The following is a 20,396-nucleotide window of genomic DNA, read 5'->3' as shown; positions in this document are numbered from 1 at the left end:
ACCCCAATCGATTTCTTCTAGTTCTCAGTCCTGCTGGTCGCCTCCCCTATGACACCCACAAGATCTATTTCATGGGGGACATGGAAGGATGTGTGAGTAAACTTTCTCCATTAATGTCAGCTTTCTTGGAGACCCGTCAGGAAAACCCTTCTTATTTTGAATGAGATTCCTCTCAGATATCTTAGCGAGATCAGCTGCATCAGATTTGCTGGTTACAAGGGAATTTCTAATGGAGAAAAACACTATACATCAAGGTGGCTTTAAAATGTGACAACATATGTAGTAACATTTGGGAAAGTCAATAATTTGTTATACTGCAAGTTCTTGGTCAAAGAATGAAGACCTTCATTGCATCACTTTGGACTATGGTCCACGTTTTGTCTGTTATGATGTCGAGCAGAGCTCTTTTCATTTTTTTTAACAAACCTGCACATTTTTTAACACGAGAAATGAATAGAACAGGGTCTGGGCCAAATGTGTTCAGACCGAGTGACAAATGAGTAATGAATGCAAGTTTGAATGCTATGCCGACATGTCCTTGTTTACTCAAAGGAGAGCATTCAAATGTCCAGTTCCTACTTTGAAGTTGGACAGTTGAACAGTAGCTTTAAGAGCTATCCATGTAAAGAGTCTTTTAGCAAAAGGAAATACAAGCTGGTTTAGATGCTCCATGTGCCAAATGGGTGTTGGTGCTTCCCAAATTATGAACATCCCTACCTGAATTCCAGATCAGTAATGTTTCCTGATGAAAGTTAAAAGTCTCACAAACTGATGGCCTGGGGGAAGATTGCCGTGACATTGTTTTTTGCAAACTGTTTTGCAAAATTGCATTACTTTGTGAAGCAGCTAAAAACAATAATAAAATCTATATTTTCGCTTGCAGTAAGATACTAGAGAGCCTGTAGAGAATGAGGGAAGAGGAAACTAATGAGTTCTAATACTTCTTGATAACATTTGTTAATATTTTTTGACACACGGTCTGCTTGGCTGACTTCCTTCCATTAGCTCACTGCAGGCTTCAGTGTATCAAAATATATAAAACACTTCGGACAATTTATGCTTCTCAGGAATTAGAACTTTGGAGTATTTGAAACAGTCGCTGTTACTACATATGCTTCTTTCTGCCTTAGGCCTAGGCTGTCAATAGTAGCAGGCTGGCATTTACATGGCATTGCTTACTACAGTGACTTACTAATTCTTTCTCTGCCTGAAGTGGTCAGCTGAGGAACCCACACACCCTTTTCTAATGTTCATTGAATATTGCAAGGCACAGAAGGTTTTGGAAAACATTATTTGATGCATGCTTAATTTCCATAGGCAGCCTCACTGCTACTTCACATTAACAGAGAATGTACCTTAAAAGTTAGGCAGTGTACACTTGTAACTGCACACAGTAGATGGCATTCTTGTAGCCTGCCAATTGTGTTTATCATTGATTACTTGTTCATCTTCTAAGCTTGGTAAATTTCTGATAAATCCCAAGGTTCTTCCAAATATAGTTTGGAAACCATTGGACAAGCAGCAGAAGAACAGTTAGCATTTTACCAATCATTTGGGCTTTGGAAGGAACTCAGGATCCATTATATATATTTTTCAGATTACAGAATCCCCCAACCAACATGGCAGTAACCTCTCTCTCTGTATCTCTCTCTCTCTCTCTCTGTATTTGTGTGTGTGTGTGTGAGAGAGAGAGAGAGAAAGAGAGAGAGATTGAATTGGGTTCTGACAAATAGTCTGAAAAGGTGTGAAAATGCTATGTTCATAAAAACAGGCAAATCCAATTAAATTCGTTTCCATCTCTACCTATCAAGTGTCCTTTCAGATGACAGTTTCTCTTGAACATGCTGCCTGTTTTGATGGATTGGGCATCCTTTGCAGGCAGTAGCACACTAGCAGAGCTTTATGCTGTTATGGTGGCATTAATAAGTGGCTCAAAAAAAGATGACGACTGGCCTGTGCTGCAGTAAGACAAGGCTGTCTCTTTTGATGTAAGAGAGTCATATCTAGAGTTTGCATAGCATCAAACGAAGAAAAAAAGACAAATTGGGATGGGGATAGAACAGGAATCCTCATGCTTAACTCATATGTTTATTAACATATTGAGAGTGCATTATCATCAACTGCAGAAGGCGGTGGAACTGCTAGAAAGCAAAATTGATGGATGTTGTGGGTTTTTTGGTCTCTTTGGCCGTGTTCGGAAGGTTGTTCTTCCTAACGTTTCTCCAGTCTCTGTGGCTGGCATCTTCAGAGGACAGCACTCTGTACTCTGGTGTAGTTGGCTTGGAAGTGCAGTATTTATGGCTGTGAGATAGGCTTTGTCTTCTGTAGATGGGTGATTAGTGTGTCTTGTTGTGGGTGTATTGTTGTGCTAAAGAGAAGAGATTATCTGTCACTGTGGTTGATGGTTGTCGTTAGCTGGTCTTTTGTGTGTAGTGATCCCCTATCCTTGTGGCTGGGTGGAGTTCATTGACCTTTCGCACGCTGTATTTTAGAGAGCTGGGAGCCAAGTTTTGTTGAGCTTCACACTTTCCTCTTTTTTGTTGAAGTTCTGCTGGTGCTTGTGGATTTCAATGGCTTCCCTGTGCAGTCTGACGTAATGATTGCTGGTGTTGTCCAGTATTTCAGTATTTTGAAATAGAATTTCATGTTCAGTTTGTTTTAGGGCATGTTCAGCTACTGCAGATTTTTCTGGTTGTTTTAGTCTGCAGTGTCTCTCATGTTCTTTGATTCTGGTGTGGCTGCTTCGTTTTGTGGTTCCAATATATACCTGGCCACAACTGCAAGGTATCCGGTATACACCTGCAGTGGTGAGTGGGTCCCTTCTGTCCTTTGCTGACTGTAACACTTGTTGTATTTTTGTGGTGGGCTTGAATACTGTTTGTAGGTTGTGTTTTTTCAAAAGTTTCCCCATGCGGTCCATGACCCCTTTGATGTATGGCAGAAATACTTTATTTGTGGGTGGCTGTTTTTCTTCTTCAGTTCGGTGTTGTCTTTTTCTTGGTTTGATGGCTCTTGTGATTTCATTTTTGGAGTAGCCATTTGCCTGTAGGGCCCAATTCACGTGGTTGAGTTCAGTGCTGAGAAACTGAGCTTCACAGTTCCGATTTGCACGGTCTACCAGTGTTTTGATTATGCCTCTTTTTTGCTGTAGGTGGTGGTTGTAGTTTTTGTGTAGGCACCGGTCTGTGTGGGTGGGTTTTCTGTAGACCTTGTGTCCCAGTCGGAGGTCAGTTTTTCGTAAGACCATGACATCTAGACCGTGCAAATAGGAACTAGAGTAAAGAGCAAATAATAAAACATATTAGGATGAGAGAAATTGTTGTAGTTCAATGTCTTGCAATCAGAGAGTTGGACAAAAGAAAAATGGTAAATATAGGGAAGTTACAAAATTTGAGGAAATGTTATTACAAAAGGAAAATCTAGCAGAAAATGAAGCATTGGAAGGTATAGTAAGTAAAATTTACAAAATATTAATTGAAGCAGAGGATCAACAGGATCCTCTGAGAGTTTTATGGGAACATGATATGAGGGTAGTGATAAATACTGAGAGATGGAAGAAAATATGGGATGTAAGAACAGTGAAATCCATGTCTATAAGAATTAAAGAGAATTTTTATAAGATTGTTTGGCAATGGTACCTAACTCCAGTGAAACTAAATCAAATAAATAAAAATTACTCTATGTTGTGCTGGAGGGGATGCCAGAAAACCAGCACATATTTTCATATATGGTGAGAACGCAACAGTGTGATGAAATTTTGGCAAATGGTATTTGGAGAAATAACCAAACAAATGTCAATGTCCTAAAATGACACATCTATCAATATTTGATATGGTGGAATAATATTGGGCAACTAATTATAGAATTAATTTCTAATTTAGTAATAGCTGCTAGATTAGTTATAGCCAAGTACTGGAAAAAAACCATAATTTTCAATTAAGTGAATGGTAGACAGAGGTATGGAATATAGCTATTAATGACAAATTAATACGCAATATTAAAGTAAAAAAGGAGTGCTTAAAAGGCATACTTTTGCAGAATTTTGGGGAAATTTTATTGATTATGCATTAATTAAGGGGAGGGGAAGAGCACCATTGCAAGAAATGTTACAATTTTGAAATAAAGGAAAAGGTCTAGTCCTCTATTGATCCCGGGGGGGGGGGAAGCACTCTGTTTCAGTTTTGTTTGTGTATAATTATTGTATTTTATTTGTTTATTTGTTTGTTGTTCTGTTTGTTGTTCTTTTGTTACAATATGTTTGCATTTAATTTTTTTAAAAAAAAAGAATAATAAAGCTATATTCTAAATATTTCTTCGTTCTGTGAGTTTTCAAAGCTCTGTTGTTCAAAATATTACCGAGGTATTTTAAGTGTCACCAGAAAGATTATTCAAAAAATGTTTGAATTTATTTTTTACGCATTTTGAACCATTTTCTTCCACTTGTTTTTGGCGAATTAACTTGGAAGTCTTGCTTCTTAATTATGACTTGGAAAGGTTACAGAAAATGTGAAAGAGAAAATTAAGATAGGCTGACATTCAGGACAAGGAAGCAGCATTAAGGCTATGGGAAACATTTATCTTAGTTTAGAATTCATTATATAGTTAGGTTGGGAAGGTTTTTTGTTTAATTTCTTAACTGATGTGATTGTTGAATTTTAGCTTATGTTTATGCTGATTTCCTGATTGTATGTTGCCAAGAGTAGTGGCCTGGCCACTAGATGGGTGGGATAAAAACTGAAACAAACAAACAAATACCAGAATGAGGATATGTTCTTTTTTTAAAAAAAAACCTTAGATGTGGTACTTATGATCTTATTCTAAGAAGAATTTGTGTAGAAATGAGTATGCCATTGTCTTCGTTCTAGGAAAGAAAACTAGAAGTATGTAGGACTACAAATTTATGTCTGTTGTGGAGCATCTCTTATTCATGTTTTCTGTGCTATAGTTATCATCTGATACGCAGTGATGTTTTCCTGGCTTCGGTTTGTGTTTTTCTTTTTCAAAAGGTACTGTGAGATTCTCTAGAGAAATGTCATATGTTCTATAAAAATTCTTCGGGCTCTTTTGAAAATCCTAGGCTTTTTTCTTTCTCATTTATTTGTTTCTGTTGTTGTTTTGCCTCAAAAGGGGCTCTCAAAGGTACTTCTGATTTTGCTTTAGATGAGTAATAGCCTTTTGAAGAGCTGCTTTTGTCTTCTGAAATTTCTCTAAGGTTCTCTTAAGTGCCGACTTGGAAATCTCTTTCAGATTTCACATTAGGTGAAATTTCATGGCACCTCTTGTGAAATAAGCACCCTAAGTAACAAAAGTCAAGAGGTATTGACAAAGAACAGAGATACAGTAGCTGTAGGTAATGCTGGTATTCAGGAAGATCTTCATTCAGTTTTTTTCCCATTGTGACAAACATGGATGCTATTAAGTTTTCGAAAATTCTCTGTGTAAATTGGCAGATCGCAAGAACCATCCGGCTCCTTTAAGTTACTAATGATGAACTGTTAGATACACTGCGGAAGACTGAAATGGGAGAGGGAAGAAGGTGGAAATTGAGGAAGTGCCCTGTGTGTACAAAAGAGCATTGCAGTGATGCAATAGCAAGTTGGAACTAAGCCTTTGTTATTATGTTTTGAGCATTTGAGTAGTAAGACATGGAAATAGACTGCAAGACATGAATTGTAAGCTGGAAAAATTGGATCCTTGATCATAGACTCTTCCTCAAAGGGCACTGATACATAAGAATCATTCTACAAAAAAAGAATGAGTACTATATGCATGGAAATATCCACCCCATGCCTTTTGGTGTGAGAATCATGAGAATTTAAGGGAGTTGTGATGTTAAAATAGTGAAATACTAGCAAAAGTACCACCTTGCCTCTGTTCAAAACCCTTCAGCCTGTTGTCAGTCCTATTTTGCTGCACTTCCTTTGCTTCTCATTCCTGCAATCTGGAGCTCTCTCATCCTTTCTACCCTCTAAGTCTTCTGCTTCAAATTTACCAGGCTTCAGGAGTCTCTTTCTTTTGGAGAATCCTTTTTATTTATTTTTTTCTTTTTATTTTTTTGATTCTTCAAATCTAGGTATCCATGTGGGCCAGTTATTTACTCATTTGCAAGTCATGAAGTAAGCTATGCACACAGATTGAGCAGCATAAACACCATTAATGTTTTCCCTCATAATATTTGAAATATTCCTTTCAAAATTATTTTATAGATAAGAAATAAAATTCTCTCTCCCCCCCCCCTTGTGTGTATGTGTTAGTTTCTTTGCATGCAGAGCTAGACAACTGCAGCCCAGGTGTTTTGTGTACCATCATGAATCCTTCTTTTTTTCACCACTTTTTTTCTTTTTCATGGGCCTCCTGTACTGATTCTGCTATATCCAGAACTAATTGCACATATCTTGGACTAAATATCAAGCCTTTTTGCTCTTCTGGAGGACTCTACTGTTGAGGATCCCTCTTACTCCAAGGGTCATCTGAGCTATGTAATACTACGAGCTAAAGAAGAATTTTTAATGAATTAAAATTAATTACTCCCTTGTTGAAGAAAATAGTTCTGTGAAACATATTGTCAGGATTCTCTTAGTAGAATCGTCATGTTTCAGGTGTCTAGGCTTTATAGTTCTGACAGATGGATGGACAGACTGAGACTTTATTAGTATAGATTATAGAACACCAGTGACTCAAGATTACATGAGATTGTTGGGATTGTTCGTATAACTTTTACCAGGATTTGATGAAAGTTTGGGGATTGACAATGGTTGCCAGGATGTTCAAATCAGGATTTGGAAGAATATTAAGCCCTACATTTCGTTTACACTATAGAAATGGCTATGTCTACTTTCTGTGATGGCCTGGTTTGCACATGGAGCTCGAAAATATGTTTCTTGAGACTTCTACTCTCAAGATCCCCCAGCAAGCAACGGAAGACCTTTTCCAGCTTCCACCATGCCAAACATATGCTGAAGGATACTGTAAACAGAAAAAGTACTGCATGTACTTGCCCAAAGGAGAAGATAAAAACAGATTCAACAGGATATAATTGCTTTACATTTTGAAAGTCAGTTTAAATTTGCATCGTTGCTTTCAGCTCCAATAATATATATGGCAATTTGTCTTATTTATTACTGTGCATTATCTCAGCTCTTACTGTCTCTGCTTTTAAAGGTATGACATCCTTTCAAATTTCCTTACAGTGCTTGTGGCCGCTCTTGCATGAAAAGGCCATTTGTTCATTCCATATTAAACCTTGTGCTTTCCTGTAGATTGTGGCTCTGAAAATTTCCTATTACTGTAAATTAATTTCACTTCATTAAGTGGATGGGTCATAGGCAAAGGAATAATAGCATATTGGAGAGAAAGGACATTGCCAGTTGAATGATGGGAAATTGACATTTGGCATACACTCCAGCTCTAATACTGAGAAGTAGTTTTCTGACTTAACTCCAATATATTAGCCAGGAAATTCTTTGTATAGAGACTTCTGGATTACAATGGGATTCATAATATTTCTGAAGCACTAGCAAGGTGCCTGGTGTTGTTGTACACATATTGACTTTTAAAAGATTACCTTCAATCAAGCATGGACATGATTGCTGAGTAAGTTAAAACTGTGGAAATGAATATGTTGCCTAAAGAGAGAAGAAGCAGCTGAAAACTGGGAGTCTATTCAACAAAGTGGAAGGAAGAAAAATATTGTGTAAGACTAGAACAGAGATAGGTACTTTGGATAAGCTTAGGGATTTGAACATGCCCAATTTTATTATTTTTTCCCCTTTTCTCCCTTTTTTCTTTCTTTCTTTTTGAATAGTATTTTTAAGGAGGAAGGAGAGTGTGTGTGTGTGTGTGTGTGTGTGTGTGTGTGTGTGTGTGTGTGTGTGTGTGTGTGAGAGAGAGAGAGAGAGAGAGAGAGAGAGAGAAAATAATAAAAATGGTATGCCTCAACTCTGAGACAAGTTTGTTGAAAAATGTAGAGAAGGACATAGAAAGGAATGTATTCTAGAATTTGAGGTGCTGTTTGGGGAAGCTGTAAAGACATTTATTGGCATAAGTAATAACCCAATGTCATATTTTCTTTCTTTTCACCACCTTCCAAGAACTTTCCACATTATCGGCTAAAGTACAGAACAGCACTTACTGAAAGAAGACAAGATAAAAGCCTTTTATGAGCATTCTTTGGATCCCGATCTGTCCCTTAAACCTAAAACTAGTGATTTTTTTTAGAAGAACACAATGGTCGTATCTGTGAAACGATGTCAAGAGATAGAACAGCATAATGAAGACAGTGCATAATCAGCTTTGACTATGGCACATGTCAGAAAAGAAATTTAAGTAATGTACATAGATAGAATTATCACCAGTAGAATGTATGTAGGAATATGTATTGGTCTGTATAAACACCCCCCCCCCAACATATTACATTTCAGTTCATGTTTGTCAGTTTCACACACCCATTTCAAATCCCTAATTCATCTTTTTCACTGTATATTCGTAAGTGGAGAATAACATAATTTGAAACATAACAAAGGTGATTACTGAGAAATAGGTTTGCCTTTAGATTTTCCTCTTTAAAAAACATAGGACAATCAGGTACTATATTTTATCTGTAGGAAATGTCATAAAAGGTATACAGTCTGTGTAGTAATAGTAAATCTTAAGCTTTAGCTATTAAAAAGAAAATGAACAAAGTGCTGCTTAAATTTTTACTAGACTACGTAGCTCTTACAAAATGTAAATACTGTAGATGGCAAAATGATATCTCAGATGCCAAACCCCTTTTCGTTTAGATCACAGTCATATCTGGGAGGTGTTACTCACTATAAACAACTGTAAGTATTGCCCAACTTTAAAGAGGCAGAAGGGAATCAGTCAAGGGGGAAAAAGGCCTGATATATGGATTACACGGAAAGATGCCAAATGGAGCTAATGAAGAGAAACAGAAGACAATTAGGATGGTGGGAGGTTAGGGGAGGTGATGTTTTGAGCACAGCATGTTGCCCTCCAAGAATTGATAGTTGACATAGAATATAGACCTGAGATATCTCATTTTGCCAAAGTGGTGGAATAGCTTTTAAGTGGAAAGTAACCAATAAACCTGTAGTTGGGGAGATTTCCCACCATGCTCTGTTCTTGCACACACTTCCTAGGAAATATACTTTAGAGTGAGATGACTGGTGTATGTGAACCCTGCAATTTCTGTAGATGTTTCTTTGTTCTTTCGTGGCCCCACCATATTATTTCTGGGAATGGGTTTACACCTTGCAGAATGAAGAGCTAAAAGGCTTGTTCTGAACGATGTCTGCATTATGACCTTTTGAGTGTGGGTTGTGTAGGTCTCATTTCATCTTCATCGCTTTCTAGTTCTAGCTTGCGTGGGTAGGACCTGGAATCAGCACTGGTAGCTTTGACTGCATGATTTCCGTTTAGAGGGTAACAAGAGAATCTGTACTTCAGTGCCTTGTGGGCTTGATTATTTTTATTACAGTTTTTATGCTGCTGTTGTTGAAGATCTCTCAGAACTCCTAAGCTACATACTTGGATCTTTTTTTTTAAAGTTACTTTATTTATATCCCCCACCTTCTCCGAATGAAGGGACACAAGGCAGTTCTTCAGGAAGACTATAACCCATCTAAGAAACCGATCCCATTAGAACTCAAAAGAACTCTGTTTAAAATGGGTTTAGCATGTTTTAGGATGATTTAAATATGAGTGAATACACAATGTACATTAATTTGATAGCGAATCATGTGTTTTTTGACTGGCCGCTAGTTTTTTTTTACCCCCCCCCAGTGGTTCATTTATTTTAAGACAGATGTGGAATTGATTCTCTGAAATCGATTCCGCATATGTGAATGCTTCTGTCTGCGTTAATTTAAAGAAGCCTTCCCACTGGCTGACTCTCACAGCCACTTGTCCCTGTTGTAGTTGCGTTTAATTGCTGATTTCTGATACAATGCAGATAGCAATAATTAAAAGAAAACGAAAACAAAACCAGACCTTTGCTCTCCTCTTCATAGGGCCTGCTGGTCAAATGTTTGGCAGTATGCTGATTAGCTGTTCAGCGGGCAGGCAGAGCCTGCCTGTTCTCTGTTGAGGCTGGGGCTGGGCTTCACTGTCACCTCTTGGAAGGAAAAGGCAAGTTGGAGGCGGGGCTTTGTTGCGGTGCTGCCAGCAACTCCAGAGAAGAGCTCTCTGGGAAAACTGGAACCCTCCGGTACGGGATCCCCCTTTTAAAATGGGTATCAAAGGAGAGTCTAGAAGTCTCTCTGAAGCAGATGGTGAGCGGCAGAAGGAGAAGAATGGGAGGCAGACCCAGACTTTTTCCTTCTGAAGAAATCACCGTGCACGGACTGGAGCGGGCGCCATTTTTGGCACTGAGCCACGAGGAACCCTTTACCGGGGAAGAGGAGAGCAATCAATATAAACTAATAATATATAACAAGTAAGCCAAAGCCTCTGATTTATGAAACAGCCTCATTAAGCTGAAAATAAGAATGAAAATATTTGGCTGAAAGAAGAAAAGCGGCGGCGGGTTGATCTTATCAGTCTGACTCAAAAGCGAAACCAAAGCTTCTCCAAGTGAACTCTTAAAACACCAGGAAGGAAAAGGCAAGTTGGAGGTGCCAGCAGCAGCAACAGTGGTCTCGCAGTGTCTCTTTCCCTTGCCTCCCCATCTTGCTACTACCCAGAGGAGCATTTGCTCGTGTGGTAATCATGTGGTCTTTGTGACTCTATGTCACGTTTCCATGGGGTTTCAACAAGCAACAGTCCAATAAACCAGTCCAATATCAGAAGTCCAGAAGATGCAACGCAAATACCAAAACGCCAAAGCCAAAACACAAACTATAGTCAGCAAAGTCCAAAGCCAGGGGCCCAGAGAACAAGGTCCAGGATAAGCAGGATCGTGGATGCAAGCCAAAGTGTTTGACTTGTTGCTTCCACAAACTTGCAAGCCTCTGGGTGCAGATTTTATAGCAACAGCAGTCATCTAAACCAGTGGTTCTTAACGTGGGCGATAATGCCCCCCAGGGGGCGATTTCATTTTTCAGGGGGGCAGTAGAACGAAAAGGGGCGGTGTGGGGGCGCTGGAGCAGAAGGGGGGCAGTAGGGGGGCGCTGGAGCAAGCCAAACCTGTGAAGATGGCTACAGCCTTTTTACAGTGTACATGAATATATATTTTCCTCCAATCTTAATTTAGTTTCAGAGTTTTTGTCTTGAAAGTTTTAGTTCCTGCATTGCAGTTTGTTTTTAATGCCCTTTTTTATATTTCTTTTTGCGTCTTAAAATTTGCTTGCAACTAAATCATTAAATGTTACTTTTTTGGGGCATTTTATTTTCTTGGAATTGAATTTTGTTTTCAGGGGTCATTGGACTTAAGTGTAATAAATAAATAAATAAATAAATAAATAAATAAATAAATAAATAAATAAATAAATAAATAAATAAATAAAAAGATATCATCACCATGGGGAGGGGGGCGATGATAACTTCCTCAATGGCTCAAGGGGGCGTTTCTTTCAAAAAGGTTAAGAACCACTGATCTAAACACCTCATCCTGCTAAAACCCAGGGCTGGTCGACCTGATGTTCCTATAGAAAGCATTCGTGCAGGCTTCGGATTTTCGTATCATGAGTCCTTGCCAAGCTTCTCCTTCACTCTGGCTACTGGGGGAGGAGAACCTGGTGGTGATTCAGCTGTCTGCGATTCTGATTGCCCAGCATTCTCCTCAGCTGTAATTAACCCTTCAGATTCTGGATCTTCTTCGGCAGAACTCATGACATTCTAAGACCATGTGACTACCACATGATTATAAATTGCTTTTGTTAATGCCACTGCATATTCCGAGATATATTGTCAATTTAACTAGGCTCTGTAATTGAATGGAAACCTCCATTAAGAACAGTGACAAATCTTGCTTAGATTTACTTTGAGCCAGAAGAATATGGTCAAAATTTCTCTCAACCTCTAAATCCACAAATATATATATTATATGATAGGCTCTTTGAGCAGGAGGTGTTCCCTTACTTGGAAGCCGAAAGTGGTAGCCCAGGCAGAGGTGGGCTTTATAAAGCAAAGCAAGGCATTATGTTCTTGTTGTTGTTTTGACATATGCCACTCCATAGTGCTAGACCACTCTCTGGACAGTTTATAACATAATTATGCAAGGAACGCTTCCCCATCCCAGCAACTTTTTACTACCCTCAGAAGGATGGAAGGCTGAGTCAACCGTGACTCAGCTACCTGAAGACATTCGGACTGAGGCTTGACTGCAGTACTGTAGTTTTGCCACTGTACCATGACCCCCGGGGGGGCATTTTTGCAACCCCCAAGGATAAACCAGGGCTCCCAACTTTTAAACTGGTCCCTTGTTGCATTGCCTGTCCCCAAATGGCCTATTTTTGCTCCTAGAGTAGTGACTTTTTTTAACTTAGGAGGCCTTTTGGTGATGTCTTAAGGCCACTCAACTTTGAAAAGTGAAAAAAAAGGTTCCAAACCCAGAAATGCCTATTTATGGGTGTCATGTTTACATTAAAAAAAGAAAAGAAAAGCTGAAAATGGCCCAGTGCCATCTGTGGGAATAGCTGGGCACAAAAATCTGGCCCTTGAGCCCCAGGAGGTATTGGGACTGCCAGCAGTGATCTGGCAACATTCCCCCCCCCCCCCCATCATTAAAGCTCCCCTACTCCACACTGAAACTTCCTCAGGCTAAAAGTGAGCCTTGGATCCTGAGACAGGTGAATAAGAAGCTTTCGGTTCATGTAAATTAAATATTACCCACACCAGATGATGATGTCATCTGGCTCTGCATCTTAACTTTATGTCAACAGCATTTTGGCCTGTATGTACATATGCAAAGTACTGCTTTACATTGATTTGTATACAAGTGCTTAATACAAGCAATAGTCAATGAAATGGAACTCACAGGCACCAAAGTGGAAATTAGTTGACATGATGTACAACTGCTTGTTTGATTGATTGTTTTAACTTGTGAACCTGGTACACAATTGACTTGTTACTGTAACTGGTCTTAATAGGGCATTTACCCTATTTAACTCCAATACTTAAATCAGAATGTGAGCTTTCATGCTACCAGTCACGTCAGTCATGGCTGACCTGAGGCTAAATTTGCTGGACTGTGTGTCAGGCTGTTATCTACTCCCTCCTTTTTCTCTCCTTCTAAAATGTGAAGTGTAAAATCGGAGAGAATTGCATTGCATTATTGCCGCTTTGCAGAGACAGCAAACACCATTTGCTGTATTATCCATTTGGCTTTTTGGCCTGAGGTGGAAAAACTGAAAATATACAGCAAGGCTTGAAAGAAGCAAATGTTGAGGAAACATCAGCTTTCTAAGCTGTGTAGTTTGATTCAGATATGGCTTTTAGAAAAAGTGTTCCATACCACTGAAATGAGCCATTCCTTGTCAATTACAATACGACATAAGTTAATCTGGATATTTTACATGTTTTGTAACCATCAACTGCAGCTGGGGCTTATTGAGGCTGTTTCTTTCTTAGGAATGAATAAGAAAATGTTATGTAAAAATAAACAATCATTTTGTGCTTATTGGTGGGACTAGGGAAATGACATTTTGAGCATCTTTAGGTGAGAGCTTTCTGCTTCGTGCCTGCAGTCGTGATCCACTTTGAAAAAAACTTATTTGCTCCCCATTCCTCCTTTGAGAGTCAGGGCAGCATAGGGCTGCCTAGATGCCTTTTCAATGGGTACTCCTGTGAGCATCACAGAAATGACGACAAGAAGGAGGCCTGCTTTTCCTTTGTTTAGCATGGGTAGTTCAACTAAAAATGCTGCAGTGCTGTGCTGCCAGACCGGAAGGAGCTAAGGGTCAAACAGATTGGTCACTGGGTAGTGGGCCTTCTGTAGTCATAGTGGAGTGGTGCAGTCTTCATTCTGATCTGCTCCTGGGAAATATAAAGGATGCCCACATGGGGCTTGATAGGACACCTGGGAAGATTGTCTGAAGACCTTCAAAGGGCAGAAGGTGCTTTGTTTCTCCTTGTCGGGTTCTAGATTGGTAGGCCATGCAGTCTTACCACAGGGATCAGGCCTAGGAAGGCAGGTGGGTAATGGTTGTTCGCTGCCATTCAAGGATGTCTGGTTCTATTTGGTTTATTTCATTAGGTATCCCAGGCATTGATTATCCTATTAAAGAAGAATGGTAATTCTTCTTTAGCCAATTCACTCTTTACTGGGTTTAGGACAAACAAGCAGCCTGTCTCCTAGCAGAGGACAATTTGTAGAGCCTGATCCCCCTTTCATGACGTAGACAACTTGAGCAGCCAAGGGGAAGTGTGTCAGCATGAGCCAATGATGGCTAGCTCCAGGTCTCATTCCGTGTCAAAGCTTCAGATGTCACAGTTCCTAAGATTAGAAGCCATTTTTTCACCCAGAGGCTAAACTGTGTGAGAACTAAAATACCTCAGCCAAGCTCCCCAGTTGGAAATGCAAGTGCAAATGGCATTCTCATTTTATCATCAAAGTAGTCCTGCAACATAGATTATTTTTACTGTTGTTATGTGGTCTCAAATTGCTTCTGACTTATGGAGACCCTAGTAAGACTTTCCAAAGTATGTGAGATGTTCAAGGAATGGGTTTTCATGGCTAAGCAGTGATGAACTCAGCTGTTTTGAGTCCTAGTCTGACATCCTACCCACTAGTACAGTGATCCCCAACCTTAGGCCTCCAGATGTTCTTGGACTTCAACTCCCAGAAATCCTGGCCAGCAGAGGTGGTGGTGAAGATTTCTGGGAGTTGTAGTCCAACAATATCTGGAGCCCAAGGTTGGGGACCACTGCACTAGTACACCACACTGGCTCCCTGCATCATACTGTAGGCTAGGCTGGGACAAACAATGAATTATTGTGCTTCTCTCTCACACACACACACACACACACACACACACACACACACACACACACACACGCACGCACACACACACACACACACACACACACACACACTTATCTCACGTTGCAGTGAAGGAGCAACAGCAACTCTTTTTTTTTATAGATGAAAGCTAGCAATTCTTGGGGAAAAATTCTGCCATGAATTGGAGCACCCAGGTTCCTTGTAAGGCAGTGTGTGATAACTGTGATAGCTCTTGTGTTAGCAACTTTTGAGATGAATTTTCAATGACACACGAGATGCAAAAATCAAACTGGAGAGTATTACTGACTTCTGGGAGGGCATGATATTATCCATGTGGAGGTGGAAAAAAATTAAATTGTCTACTGCCTCTTACATTCTCAAAAAAGAATAGCCCTGCATATATTTTTCTATTAGGCATTTTCTAATCTAGCTAAGCACACATAGCATGTCTCTGAAAACTTGTAGACTTGACTTTTGAGTCTGGAAGTGTGTAAAAAAGTCTGTTGTCACACCCCTGCCAGGGCCATTTTTTGTGCAAAATATCATTTCTGCCAACACAAGAACTGTATTGGAATTGCCTATCCTTACTGGTGAGAAGAATATTTTAGTTCCTCATCTTTGCCTACAAAGACTAGATCAGCAAGGATATATACTGTACCCCTAATATACAGTTATTGTTTGTGACTTAGAAGCGAAAGCATTCATGAAGTTTTTGGAGAGTGTTTAGTCAGTAGGAGCAATGTTGAGATCCCAGCTTCTGTTGTTTCACATATGTGCCTTCACTATCTTAGTGAACTCTTATATGTGTATGAAGGGAGGTGTTCCATAGGACTTCCAGCAGCAGCTCCCTTTACATGCAGAACACATTTAGCCTGTGTCTCCTGGGAGTGGTCCTAGGAACAAGTGATATAAGAGGTCCATATAATTCTGGATGTGGTGCAGAATTTGATTTTGTTTTATTTATAATGGTTTGTTGTTATGGGCCGAGAGAGATATGATAGACATGCAACAGCCATATTTTATAAGAAAGCAGTCATTCCTTTGAGTGAAGTGTGGCACCAAGTTACAGCTTGGCTGTTCAGTCATGTTTTTGAGGCCCACTGATCATGGCTTGGTTTTTGCTTATTGGATTGCTGACATCACCATCGTCATATCATTTAGTTCAATTTTTGGATTTTTTAAAAAATTGACTACAGTATAATATTCCCCAAGGTTTTTTGTTTATCAAACAGGCAGGCAGGCAGGCAGGCAGGATGGATAAACAGATAGATGTTTATTGTTTCTGACATTAATGATGTGGCACATGTTGCACCAATTGAAGTCCCTGTATTAATTTTCAAAATGCATTTTGATTAAATCTCTGAACAATCTAATCTGCAGTGGACCAGATTGTTCTGGAGCGAGGCAGGGTAGGGTTGATATATTAAACCTGTGACCAATATGTAAAGCAGCGCACCATCTAAAGTTTCTAGGCATTTCAAACATACCTTATTATAACCTCATTTATCCTTGGTTTCAAATTCAAGAATCAGCATTAAACATCTGGACCATACATTGAGCAAATAAAGGGGTTTTCTTCCCTCCCAGCCTTTCATGAATGATGAGGCTTGTGCTATAAAGTCCTTATCCAGATGGTAAAATACAGCCACTTTCTCCCTGTTACCTTAATTTAAAAAAACAAAAACAAAATAAAAAAAAAACAACTACACGCACACACCTTAATCTTTTAAAAACAGTTTAGCTTGGGATCAGGAAACAGCATTGAGGCTGACAACCTGCCTGCCAAGTTCTGGGACGATGCAATTTGGAATGGCTGAGATATTAAACCCAGAATGTCTGAGTTTCTAATAGAAATGTCAACTCGATATTAACTCCAGGAGTGCTACTGCAATTTGGAATGGCTTTAAATGTACTTTTTGAAATCCGGCGATTCCCCTCAGGCTTCTGCAGCTGCAGCTGGATTTTGGATTTCTGCAGAGTGCCTTGTTCAGTGGCTGGCCTGCCAGGTTGTGTGTCATTTTCCCCCCAAGGGGTTAATTACGTGACTTGACTGACACTTGCACATATGCACACACACGCGCACGCGCACACACAAGCACATACAGAGAGACTTAGTTACTCACTCTTTGGCAGGAGGAGAACGTGTAGAATTTTCTTATCTGCTAGTTATATTTAGAAAACGTGTTCAAATCTCTCTGTGACCTTTATGTGTTATATAGTGCAGATGTATGCTGTAAATACAGAGAAACAAATCTAGTGCATTTTAATTGCACTGTAATTGGATTCATAGGATGACAGCACTGCAGGATGTTATTCCATGCATGTCAATGCTGGATTTAGAGTTGGTCTTTGATGAGAATTTCTCCTAAAAACCATATCACTGACACAGTGTCACATTCTCTAGGATCAAAACGATAAGGACATTTCATGAATCCTTTCTAAACTCCCTTAAAATTCTTCAGACTCTGTTGCCCCAAAGTGAGAATTGATGAGCCTTTGGATTTCACTGAGTTTAATGCAAGATGGGAGTCCTGAATGTGGCTACCTTACAACTGGCATGTTGTTTTCTTCCTGATTTAACAAGGTAGGCAGATGCACACCATAAAATATTCTTGGGCCAAGAATTTTAACCCAACCCTTCAACTTCTCTGGTTTTACCAGAGGAGACGGTGAAGAACCTTTCTGAATTCTTTATTCAGGCATGGCATACTGGAAACCAGAGATAGGAGTCATGATAGATCAGGTTTCATGGTTTATTTCTGTCTGGCTGTGGCTTTTCTCTCTCCCCTATTTTGAACTGAGAAGTAACCACATTAAATTTGGCAAGTATAATTGAGATGCATTCTTTATTCATGTAAAGTGTCTTCTCGTTTAATGGAAAGATGGGGATGCAGTCTGAATTCAGTGTTACTTCAGTTGCAACATTATTTGTTGTTGCCAATTATACCTCCAGATGTGTGTCATCTAGTTCTGTGATTCTCAGCCATTGATCTTTCAGATGTTTTGGACTTGAAGACTGAGAAGTCTTGGTCAGCATGGCCAATGATTAGGATTGTGGAAACTTATGTCCAGAACATCTTGGAATGCAAATGTTGAGAACTGCTGGTCATGATGGACCATTTGGGATGAAAAAAGTTAGATCATGGACACTGCATATAATCTCTGTCTGACAGCCGTGTTCCATATTTATTTAGAGGTGGGGCCCCACTCAACTGGGCATAGGATTGAAACCTGAGTGACTGCAGACCTAATATGTCTGCCCTTAAGGACAAAATGTACTTTGCTGCTATTAGTCACCCTTTGTTTCATTCTTAGCTATCTAAGTATATGTAAACACCTCTTCCAAACTGACATAATATACAGCTTCTCTATATTTTCTTCTGCCCTTATATGTTCCAGTTGTCTGTGAACTCTTCGTGTGTGGCTGAGAGAGCATTTGCACCAACTGCATGAGTTAAAGAGTAATCTCCTTTAAGACAGAGTCTAGAAGGGAAACTCAGAAATATATAAGTCATGAGGCATGGCCAGCGACACAGAGAGTGAGCAGACAGAACATGCTTGAAAGTGAATGGGGTTCTTTCCAGGGGCCTGCACTAAAGCCCAGTAAAGCATTTCTTGTTAATACAAAACAGTTTCCAGTTTTGCTACTGAAATCATCATCATCATCACGTGTGAGGTTTATTTGCATGGGCCATTCTCAGATAATTAGTAATTGTGTGATAACTGCTCAAGGGAGAGTGACATCCTTGAAGCCACGGGTGGTTTGACTTCTAAATAGAACCCTGGTGCTTATCACTGGTGCTTTTTTCTTTCCCAGTTGGTAAGGCCATCATTAATTTTGATTAGCACTTTCTTTCTGGTACCTTCTATTGTAAAGCTGTCCATTAGCTAACAAAGGAATGAGAAATATTGATTCAGTTACAACAGTACTATGGAAAGATCTGTGAATGTTAAGACACATGATTTCTTAAAAGAATTATCTGCCATATTTTTTTTCTTTCGGATGTCTGTGGGAGATCAATTTCCCGATATTAGAAGTATAATAAATGCCACCTGTGTGGAGTGATGAAATGTCCCATGGTGCATTGCAGCGTCATTGATACTAAGGAGACAGTTCATCCAAAGGAAGAAGCATTCTAAGTACTATTGATTTAATTTGTACAACATTGTAGCTTCATGCTACAACAGGAAGTGTAGTGTAGGTTTGAGGTTAAGCTGAGACCCATCTCGCTGTGAGGTAAGGTAAAGAGACAATGAACTGGAATGCCTCGACATCCAAATATATAGCTGATGAATAACATCACATTGGTTCTGACTGTAAATGAACAATGATTGCTACAACTGCATGTGGATGAAGCCCACACATTCCTTTGCCCTCCCACTCCGGAATAATGAGGAGAGACACAGGTGATGGGTATAAATAGAGCCAAACTTTATTAAATCAACATGCCGTAACTTATGGCTTAGAAACCAGGGGCCTGTGCTGGTGCGGTATCAGGTTTGGTGCCGAAGGTCTCGCAGGACCCCCTCACCAACCTATACGGCGAGTCCCACACCCTGTTGTCATGCTGTCCCTAAGACAACATGACCTCGGCTGGCGAAATATCAAGACCCCCCCTGGGCATGCAAGCCCCCAGCCTTTGGCAGCCCTCAGCCCAGGGAGGGCCCCAGCAGGTCTTTCCTCCCAGCACTGTAACCTCACGATCCACAGCGCCAAAAGTTCAGGCCTGCTATACACTGCTTGAACTCCATGGGCACTCACTGATTCAGTTTCCTTCCACACTACCCGCCACAGACTGGGCAAGCTTGCTATGCTCCATTCCCCCCTCCCATCCAGCTGAAAATTTCTGCATGCAGGTCCCTGGAAAGATCCCTCAAGAAAATCTTTTAACCAGCCTCAGATAAATGAACCTCTATAAAGCTCCGGTCTATCCAATTGGCTCTCCGGGTGTCCTATTACTGATCCTAAGTCATTAACCATTGCTCTGCAAACTTCCTTATTATCTTTCCTACATGCTCTGTTTATGCAACTAGCATTGCAGTCAGCTCTCCAACCATGCCGAGGAATAATCGTGCATCAAACTATTCTTGAAAACGGGAACTTTGCCTTCCAGCTCCTCAAATCAGCCAGAATGTCCAGCACAAGGGACTTGCCACTTCTCCTGGCCAAGTCATTACCCCCCCCCAGATGAACCAGCAACGCATCTGTGGGTGCATCAGCTGCCGCTGTGTCTGCCATGCTGGAAACATCGACCCAAAGCATGCCCCTCCGGCCAAGCCATTCCAAGCTTGCTGCTGGCTGCAGTCCCAAAACTCAGCCCCATGCCATCCTGGCAGCATAATCTGCCGCCCAATGACTGAAACTGTGACCCAGCAACAGGATCCTCAATTGCCATTTGGGTCGCTCTGCATCTGAAAAAGAGAGAGAAAGAGCCCAGCAGCAGCCTACAGCTGTGACTAGTCCCGCATGTAAAGTTTGTATCTATGGGAGGACCATCTCCCCACCTTCCTGAAT

At 40.2% G+C, this 20,396-nt stretch overlaps 1 protein-coding gene and 1 long non-coding RNA gene across 16 annotated transcripts in view; one reads left to right on the top strand and one right to left on the bottom strand.

The window, feature by feature from the left end:
- Window positions 1-20,396, top strand: part of GRID1 (glutamate ionotropic receptor delta type subunit 1) — a 911,822-nt gene that overhangs the window by 666,192 nt on the left and 225,234 nt on the right. The gene's annotated exons all lie outside the window — the stretch shown is intronic.
- The window catches only part of LOC144588332 (uncharacterized), a 35,273-nt gene continuing 25,967 nt past the window's right edge, over window positions 11,091-20,396 (bottom strand). The window contains exons 1-2 of the long non-coding RNA XR_013543843.1: window positions 14,276-20,396; window positions 11,091-11,534 (exon numbers count right to left, since the gene is read on the bottom strand). The exon at window positions 14,276-20,396 is cut by the window's right edge and continues 25,967 nt beyond it. This is a non-coding gene — a long non-coding RNA (uncharacterized LOC144588332). The remainder of the gene's footprint in view (window positions 11,535-14,275) is intronic.

This window comes from Pogona vitticeps, chromosome 3 (assembly GCF_051106095.1).
Source record: "Pogona vitticeps strain Pit_001003342236 chromosome 3, PviZW2.1, whole genome shotgun sequence".
Classification (NCBI taxonomy): Eukaryota; Metazoa; Chordata; class Lepidosauria; order Squamata; family Agamidae; genus Pogona; species Pogona vitticeps.
Note: the sequence above shows the minus strand (reverse complement) of the source record. Positions and strands in the feature narration are given on the sequence as shown.